The following is a 10507-nucleotide window of genomic DNA, read 5'->3' as shown; positions in this document are numbered from 1 at the left end:
AGCCGGGGAACACAAATAAGAATTACTGCTGAAATGAGGGATTTCCTTATGAACAGTGTGCGTACGAAATTGCCCCTGTATTTTGTGCTGGAAAATCCTTATCTACAGTGTCTTTCCTATTTTACCCTTAATTAATTTACATGTGCACATGGGTGATCTCTCTCCTCTATACTTTTCAGTCTCTCTCTCCTCATTTTTCTTTAATTTTCTTGAGAAACTCTCCATTTTCTCCCTCCTCCATTGCCGTTCAACATTTGTGCTTCAACCTACTAATTCGCGCTTAATTTCAAACTAATTCTATACCTCCACAACCTTGATGATGTTGCTTGTCAGAAAAATAGGGTTTCTGATTGTTTCAACATTCTTCATCAACTAATTTAGCAAATTATTCGTTAGGGTTTGTAATTTCAATGGGGAAAAAGGCGTAATGATGTTGTTGTTTTATTAGACGACGACGACGGTGAATTCACCACTGGTAGAAGGGTGGTCACGACGAGGGTGGTCACGATGAGGGTATAGTAGGTTTTGGGGGTCGATGTTCGCGGGGGATGGTGGTTTTAAGGGCTGCAGTTGCGCGGCTTGTGATTTTGGGGCCGGGGTTAGATTCGCGAGGTTGTTGGTTTTGGGGGTCGAGGTTCACGTGAGAAGGTGGTTTTAGGGGTCGCGGTTGGTGGGTTGGTGATTTTGGGGGTCGGGATTATCGCTGCTGGTGGTAATGGGGGGTCGAGGTTCGCGCGGGACGGTGGTTATAAGGGTCACGTTTGCTGGGCTGGTGATTTGGGAGATCGGGATTCGCGCTAATGGTGGTAATGGGGGCCGAGGTTGCGTGGTGGTGGTGCGGCTGGTAATTTTGGGGGTCGAGGTTCCCCGATCGGTTGGATTTGGTGGCCCAATGGCGGTGGCCGACGAGGTTAGGGTGGGGGTTTAGGTTTCACAGTGGTCTGGTGAACGGAAGGGAGTGGTTGGAGTTTTTTTTTATTATTCGCGCAAATCTACAGCATTTACTGATTTACATCTGTTTTGTTTTCCACAACTATAATTTGATTATATATATATATATATATATATATATATATTGACTAAATTATTGTGATCCATAATTGCAAGGATGCTAACTAGCAGCAACCATATTTAGATCTAAATGAAACATTACCTCTAACATCTATTTTGAGTTGAAAGAGATGTGTAGCTTAGTATATGAAATTTGTGAAATGTCAAGTTATTTGTTGCTTCATGAACCAAACTGATTTATTTATATCTTTTTTCTATGCAGTACCTTACCTTTTTTTTTTTTTGCATTTAAATCTTAGGAGAGGGGCATGATAATCGGGAAATTAGCTTAGGAGAGGGGCATGATAATCGGGAAAATCAATAGAAAAACTTCATTTTTTTCCCTTACCAGAAACATTATTATCATTTTTTTTAAAACAATAACCATGCTCAATACTACTTTAGACAAATATGTAACTAGCACCCGAATATAAAATTTCTTTTTGAACTCATTACGTATTTGGAAAAAAAAAAAAAAAAAAACCCCCCAACATTGCCGCACCTCAAGACAACAATCACACCCTAAAATTCCAAATTCCAATTAGTAACGCGCGCGAAGCGCGCGAAAAACACCCTAGTTAATAGATAAAGAGAAGAGTATACGGGTAAAAAGAATTAAATAGGGGAATTAATTTGGAATTATCGACTTCCCAAAATTGAAGGAGCTATTTTCAAGGAGATGATTATATGTGAGTTGAAGTTTCAAGGAGTTAATTAATCTATGCGCTTGCACTAATTTAATTTTTAATTTTTTTTTTTTTAATTTTGGATTTTCATTAACATATTTGGGCTTCAAAATTTGGGGCCCTGGGCGGGCGCCCCACCTGCCCTGGCCCAAATACGGCCCTGCTGAAAGATACTTGATTCAAATTTCGAGTAGTACACAATAAATTAGCATGACTCAAGTTTGAAATAATCTAACCTCTGTAAACCCGACTCGAACACCCTAATTGACACCTCTATATCCTCTAACACATGGCAAATTGACAAGTGTGCACTTACTCTGTATCCGCTAACCACTTGAACTATCTCTCATTCTCAACATGCAAAGTTATGATTCAATATGGAGTAGAACATTTTTCTTAGCTGGCTATAATAGTAGTCGCATTAATTTATTACTCTGTAATAAAATAAATAAAGTACTCCATATCAAAAAATTTGAACCTTTAGATGAGGTGAGTCTAGATGATTTGGGTGTTTATTTCTGACACTATCGTGCCGTGATACACTACGAATAACACAACAAGAAGGTGCATTAATAAGATGGACATTGAGTTGAAGTGTTCAAACTGATTTGAATCTTATCTTTAGCAGAAACAAATTATATGAAATCAATAATAATCATTCAAAAGTATAGAATTTCTGGTAGGAGACTAGGAGTGTCGCAATTTCAAATCACATAAATATTACACGTCACTTGTCTATAAGTTGAAGCCAATTATTTAACAGAAATTTATATAGTTACGTACTCCTTAACCAATCAGAATAGTTGAATGTAATTAATGTCTTGTGTGTCAAATAATTAAAAATTAATGGGATTTTGCAAAAACGACGGGCGATATAAGATGTGCAAATCAGCTCATTATTAAAACAAGGCAAATTTATTTATTTTTTTCTTATATTTATGACAACGACCAACTACTTATATTGCTTTACATAATGATGTAATCTCATAGTTGGCTTGTTTGCTATGACAAATTGTAATGTTAATACGACTGTACGAGTATCAATTAATCATTTTCACGACAAATATATTGCATGTGGGTTCTGCCCTTGTCCACTTGTTTGAATATTGCAAAGAAAAACTAGCATACGAAGTTATGTCAAAATCAGACAAATTAGATTGGTTAAAAAAGTCAGTTTATATCAGATAACACTAGAAAAAGTAAACATAACAACATAACCAAACTTGAGACGAATAATTATTCCATATTGACGAATAATTATTTCAAAAAAAAAAAAAAAAAAAAAAAAAATCACCAACAAATAAGTTTGGGGGTGCTCTGCCAAATGGCTATTCTTGAAACTAAATATTTTAGGGGCCAAAAAATTCTATAACATAAAATGTAAGTCTTAAACAAGAGTTATAAAGAAAGCATACAAACATCACTTGCAAATTTTATGTGAATACATACCTGGAAACAGTCGGAATTAATGAGGAAAAGCAAGCGCGATACCTAATACGAGCGAACAGATTTTCTTCGTCGAACCACACTGATAATCTCCCTACGTAAATACCTATATATATCTTGTAAAAAAAAAACCCTATATATAGATATTTAGAAGTAATGATAATACTTAGCGAATATAACAAATTAGACAACCAATATGGTAGGAAAAACTGCATGTTTGATCCCCCAAAACAACAATTGGAAGGAGATTGGAATCTAACTCCCTATAATTGTGCCTTTATTTTGGATTAACCCAAGGAGTGGATCGGGTGAGAACATCCATAAACAAGTTTGACCTAAAAAACACAAGTGTCACAATCTCATTTTTTGGCCAATAAATAAATAGTTAAGGCTTGTCATTGTTTCAATAATTTATTTTTTTGGTGCAAGCCATTCTTTCAATAATTAAAAACCATCCATAATTGACTTTATAAAAAGTCTAAAAAAATTCTATCAATATATATAGCCACCAAATAAACAAATATTGAGTTGATAAACAAATCAAATATGAGTTTTTTTAATAAAGGGGAAATATTTTGTCAGCAATAATTGGAACACCAAGTAAAACTGTCCCGTCACAAAGTATTTTCATCCAAATATATTAACGAAAAAATGCTGAGAATAATCCCACCTTTTGAACGTTCACGGTAAATAATCCCACCTTTAGGATTTTTTTCAATAATCTCACCTTTATACCAAATCCGTTTATAATGGTCCCAACCGTTCAAGTAACCTGTTATAACAAGTTGTCTATTACGTGGCGAGATGTGATTGGTCAAAAAAATAAAAAAGTTAGATATTGCAGGCGTCGTTCGAAGTGCGCCTACGTTAAAGCATGTGGTGAATATACTTGGCACTTATAGGAAGTGGGAATTGACATTACGATTAGGGACAACAATTAGGGACAAAGCAAAGTAGGGAGTCGCCAACAAGTTTTTAAGGAACTTCTAAACCGTTCACAGATCATAAAAGGCAACCACGATTAAGGGACAACGATAGGCAACAACGATTGACCCGTGAAGGTTACACCCCATTCATAATCCATGAGATTACTAACTCCATATGGTTCGGAACCACGAAAGGAGGATCGGGGATGATGGTACGAAGTGAGTCATGGAGTCACATTCGCCCGTATTGGCCTCTACTCGATAGTGAAAAGTGATTCATGCGATCTCAAAGGTATACAAACAAAATATTTAATTTGCTCCAAACTATTATTAGGCTAAATTGGTTGAATATTAATGCAACATATAATTCTAAAATATTTGTGATCACTTGATTAAACAATAAGATTAAAAAGGATCCTAAACCGGTTGTCCAAATTATCTTATTAGGCGTGATTTTCAATTACATATTCCCTTTAAACATACAAAATGGTGATCATAAAAATATAATAGAATAAACATCAATATTGGAAGCAATTTAACAATAACAGCGTTAGTCAAATCAAATATAAAATAACCCTAATCATGATACTAGCAATATTAAAATAAAATAAGAGTAATTAAATTAATTAATTACTCACATTCCGCACGTTCCTTTAAATTGCTACATCATGAATAAACTGTTAGTAACTTCAATAAAAAATATAAATTAAAAGAAAATTAAATTAAATAAAAAGTAGAGTTGATTTGGTCCAAACCCTCAGTTACTTGTACCTTTCACGTTGGCTTAAGGACAGAACCTCGGGTCAATTATGGACTCCTAGGAGCGCTTAGGGGAATTATTATGGAAGAATAAGGAGGCTAGAAATAAGGTTAAAGAGGGAGAAGAGAATGATTTTTGGTGTAAGGTGAGAGAGAATGATTATTGGTGTCCCGAACTGCAGAAAGGGGGGTCCTATTTATAGGGAAAATGAGCAGAGGGATCACGCGAAACCCTAAAAAGATAGAAACCCTAAAAAAAATAACACCGTGTCACGGCAAAGAGCTCCGTGACACGGTGCCAGGCACCGTCAGACGGGGGAAAACTGAGGGACGCGGGAAATAATTAGGTTACGGGAAGTGAAAACGCGTTTAGGGATTACGCAGAGAAAACACGGAGCAATCCCGTGTCACGGGATGTGCACCGTGACATGGGAATACATGTAGTGACTCGGCATTGTCCACTGTGGCATAGTGCAGTATGCCGTGTCACGGGGTAAAAAGTACGCGGAAATCACAAGGAATATCCCCGTGTCACGGGAAATTGTACTGTGACACGGTGCAAAATAACGTGACACGGTGGATTAAATGTGCAGAGTTGCACAAAAAGGGTACCGTGTCACGGGAATAAGCTCCGTGACATGTCAGCATTTGCCGTGTCACGGCGTTTTAGCTGTTGCGCGGTAATTTTAGTTTTTTTACCCGTTTTTAAAATAATCATAACTTTTGATCCGTAACTTGGAATAAGGCATATAATATATCATTGAAAATCTTATCAAGTCTACTTTCCAACCCAATTAGAATTAGGTAAAAATGATTTGTAGATTTTATGATATGGTCGTTTTAGTTGAAGGGTATCAAATAATAATTGGATCAAAATTGTATAGCCATAAAATCAGTTTCTCTCGGTTTTGCGATGTGGACACAAAAAGTGGAAAATAGGTTATGGTTTAGGGAAATGAGCTAGAAATTTGATTGATTCAAGAAATATATTGGATAGAACATGGATTTAAGCACTCCAAAGATTAAATACTCAACCCGACCAATAATGACGGGTTTGGTTTTGGGGAGACATTTTTAGGTGTCTACAGAAGCCCCCACTTTGACTGAGTTTGTAGAAACGTCAGTTTCGAAAATGATAGTCAAAGTAGTCGATAGGGACGGAGAATGATTTAAGACGTTTGGCGATCCTAAATCACTCTGTATACGCCGATACCTGCAGGAAAATGTTAGTTCTACAAATAAAAGAGTAAAGGGATAGAATGTTTATCTAACACCAGTGTATCGGTAGCAAATGAGCTTGGCAACTTCCTATGCTTGAAGGAATCCACCGAATGACGTTCTGTTGAAATACTTTCCATGCCTGAGGAAAGTCGACTGACGAGTTTGGTAGCTTTCTATGCTTGAAGAAATCTACCAGATGATACTTTCCATGTTTGAGGAAAGCCGACATATGAATTTGGCGGTTTTCTATGCTTGAAGAAATCCACCGGATAATACTTTCCATGATTGAGGAAAGTCGACAAATGATGAGATTATATTGCAAGTCTCTGTGTATCGAGAACTTTGCATCGTGAAATGATGGTGGTTCGATTGTCCCCGAACGTGGGCTGTAGATGGTCTGCTTGTCCTCGGACGTGGGCTGTAGAATCCCCCACTTTGACTGAGTTTGTAGAAACTTCAGTTTCGAAAACGATAGTCAAAGTAGTTGATAGGGACGGAGAATGATTTAAGATGTTTGGCGATCCTAAATCACTCTGTATACGCCGATACTTGCAGGAAAATGTTATTTCTACAAATAAAAGAGTAAAGGGATAGAATATTTATCTAACACCAGTGTATCGGTCGCAAATGAGCTTGGCAGCTTCCTATGCTTGAAGGAATCCACCGAATGACATTCTGTTGAAATACTTTCCATGACTGAGGAAAGTCGACTGATGAGTTTGGTAGCTTTCTATGCTTGAAGAAATCTACCAGATGATACTTTCCATGCTTGAGGAAAACCGACATATGAATTTGGCGGTATTCTATGCTTGAAGAAATCCACCGGATAATACTTTCCATGATTGAGGAAAGTCGACAGATGATGAGATTATATTGCAAGTCTCTGTGTATCGAGAACCTTGCATCGTGAAATGATGGTGGTTCGATTGTCCCCGAACGTGGGCTGTAGTTGGTTCGCTTGTCCCCAAACGTGGGATGTAGATGGTCCGCTTGTCCCCGGACGTGGGCTGTAAATGGCCTGCTTGTCTCCGGACGTGGGTTGTAGATGGTCCGCTTGTCCCCGGACGTGGGTTATAGATGGTCTGCTTGTCCTCGGACGTGGGCTGGTTGTAAGTGGTCCGCTTGTCCCCGAACGTGGGCTGTAAATGGTCCGCTTGTCCCCGGACGTGGGTTGTAAATGGTCCGCTTGTCCCCGAACGTGGGCTGTAGATGGTCTGCTTGTCCCCGGACGTGGGCTGTAGATGGTCCGCTTGTCCCCGGACGTGGGCTGTAATTGAGACCTGCAAAATAAAATTTGCTAAGGGACTCGTATAGACTATGATTGACTTGACCAATTGACTTGACCAAGTTTGACTTGACATGACATGACATGTGTATGACCTATGATTGTGTGTGTATATGTATGGTGTGAGTGTGTGTAGACACAAGCAACCGAAAATGCAAAAGAAAAAAAATTTCCGTCATTTTTGTCATGAGACGAGTGGAGGGTACCAACTTTCTCCCGAAAAATAAAGACGTGAAAAATGAATATTTATTTTCAAACTTCCCTCGATAAAAACTTTGAAAAAGTTTTTGAACTTCCCCAAAATAAAATAATGAAAAAGGGAAGAAGTTTTGAATTTCCTCCTTGAGCAAGACGAAATGAATCGTATGGATAGAATTGCTTGTCTTGAAAATAATTTATGCATGATGCATGTTCTTAGGCGAGGAGGCTAAGGAAAATTAAATCATGTGACACGATAGATGAATAAACTTAAGTCATGGAGCTAAGCATCATATATGGTGTAAAGAAGCGATCTTGAACGTCACTTAGGTCTGGAAGCTAAGCACGTATATAGATGAAATGATTATGAACGTTGCTTAGGTCAAGGAGCTAAGAACAAAATGCTTTATGTGATTACAAATCATTGATATAGAAATGTTACTCAGCACATTATGCGATGCATGAAACAATGAACATTGCTCAAGTCAACAAGCTAAGCAAGTATACAACGTTTCTTCTGATGAATGTTGTCTTGAAGCATGCGTGGTAGGGAACCAAGATTTCATGATAAAGGGTTCCTAAGGGAAAGATGATATGGAAATTTATGTGTGAAAGAAGTGTGTGAAAGTGATACTAAGGTGAGGCTGCAAAGGTTATGGTGATGAAAATATATGTGTGAAGAGTCAAAGATGATGACTCTTTAGGCTGGGTAAGCTAATGTTATGTGGGTTCAAGCCCCCAAGTATAGCTCTAAATGGGTAGGGATATAGAGATAAGCATTGGATATTCTTTAACTCGATCATGCATAGATATGAATATGAATGTGGCCGCACCTCGATGTGAGGTTGCCTACGTATCCGTTAGGAATCAGGCCTAACGTAGCTCTAACCAAACTTTGCATAAGTGTATGTACACCTCAAAGAGGTCTTTTAAGGGTTGTAATATGGTTAAGTTTATGATTTAAAGAAGAAAAAGGTACAAGGCTCAAGACCCGAGAGAATCCCCACGATGTGTAATTTTGAATTTGAAAATTTTGAATTTTGCAAGTTTATTTTCATTTTTATTTTTTTTTAATTTCATTTTTTTTTTGAATCAATGTAGGCAATCTCAGATCATGCGGTCCATCACTCACTTAGCATTCAAGTTTCTTAGGCACGGTACCAAGCACTCGATGAGAGACGCAATTTGAGACGTGTTCATATCAAAGACATTGGAACACTTGCCTTTAGACATTGTTTTATTGTTGCTTTGCTGCCTTTTTTTTTACTTGCTTTTTGAACGTTATACAATTACACATCTTCCAATCCCAGGGTTAAGTAAATGTGGGTTGAAGAAATGAAGGCTAAACGTTAGACGAGGCTCAAAATGGTTGATGAAGAAATGGAATGTGATTGAACGGTTAACAGGGAATGACAGGGTTGCAACGGTTTCTGAAGTCATTGGTGTACCTCGGGTTTAGTTTGGTAATTGAATTTTTTTTATTTTTTATTTTTTCTTAGAATGAGTGAATGTTATAATCGAGATTTAAAGGAAATTTGCTTATTTTATTAATGGAAAAGGTGAACGAAACACACGAAACGTATACAAATTCAAAATGGAAAACCTATGCTAGACATGAATGGGGGAATGGAGATGAATGATAAAGAAAGAAATCATGAAATCTTGCACGAAGGATCTGCTGTGCGCCTTGTGTTCATTACTTTTTACCGCCTGGAGGGACAGGAAGTTTGTTGGCATCCACTAAGTCTTGAATGACGTCCTTCAAATTCCAACATTGCTCCGTAGTGTGGCCCCTTCCTTGACGGTACTTGCAATGGGCATTAAGATTCCATTTGGCGCTCCTTTCTTCAGGTTTTGGCTCTGGAAATGGCACAATAGGTGTGATCAAGCCTTAACCGTAAAACCGATCAAAGGCCGCATCATAAGTCATTCCTAAAGGAGTCAAATTTCTTTTTTTCTTGGGCAATGGAGCATCAAGAGCTAACACTTCATCGAGATCAACTTGGCCTATATTGTTGGTAATATTTTCATGCTTAGAAGACGAAGAAGAAGGATGGTCGTTCTTCTTGTTTTTCCAAGTGTTATTATTGTTACTACAAACAGTCTTTATTAGCTCATCCTCGATATTAATGCCGATGTCATATACAGCTTCGAAAGTGTTCAGTGGAAGAAAGTTAAGATGTTCCCTATACTTGTAAGTCAGATTTTGAATAAAGAGGCGAACCATCTCTCTATCTTTGGGAGGATCTACCAAGAGTGAAGCCGTTTCCCTCCACCTGTTCAGATAAGCGGTGAAGCCTTCATTCTCTTTATGTTTGAGAATGGAGAGTTCACGTTCAGAAGTTTTAGTTTGAATGTTACACTTGTAACGATTCATGAAATTGTCGGTGACATCTTGCCAAGTCGCAGTACGCTTGGAATCTAGGGAATAAAACCATTGTTGGCAAGCATGCTCTAAGGAGAGAGGGAACACCGTAGGGAAGAGTGTTACGTCCAATCCCTTGAGAGCCATGGTTGCAGAGAACGCCTTTAAGTGGAATATTGGATTGTCAGTAGGCTTGAACTTTGGAATATCAGCAGTGGAGAACTTTTTAGGGAGTCTGTTCTTCACATACAAAGGAGTGGGAGGTCGTTCCACATAGGTGAAATCCTCATAAATCTTTCTCATTTGTTCTTTGATCTTGTCCATTGCAGCCGCAGTAACATTGTTTTGCTCTACTATGTTGACTCTGGTAGTGAGTGCTTGTAACATGTTAGACATTGTCTCAATGGACTTGTTAATGTTCTCAATATCTTCCTTAGTGGCCATACTGAAAGTAGTTTGAAGGTGATGAGTGACGTGGAGATGGAAAAGTTCTCTTTAAACGCCTCTTAGGTCTAAGAGGTTGATGTAGTAATGACTCGAACCGTACCAATCTACCCCTGCTCCTTGACCA

This window comes from Chenopodium album, chromosome 7, assembly GCF_948465745.1.
Source record: "Chenopodium album chromosome 7, dcCheAlbu1.1, whole genome shotgun sequence".
NCBI classification, from domain to species: domain Eukaryota; kingdom Viridiplantae; phylum Streptophyta; class Magnoliopsida; order Caryophyllales; family Amaranthaceae; genus Chenopodium; species Chenopodium album.
Note: the sequence above shows the minus strand (reverse complement) of the source record.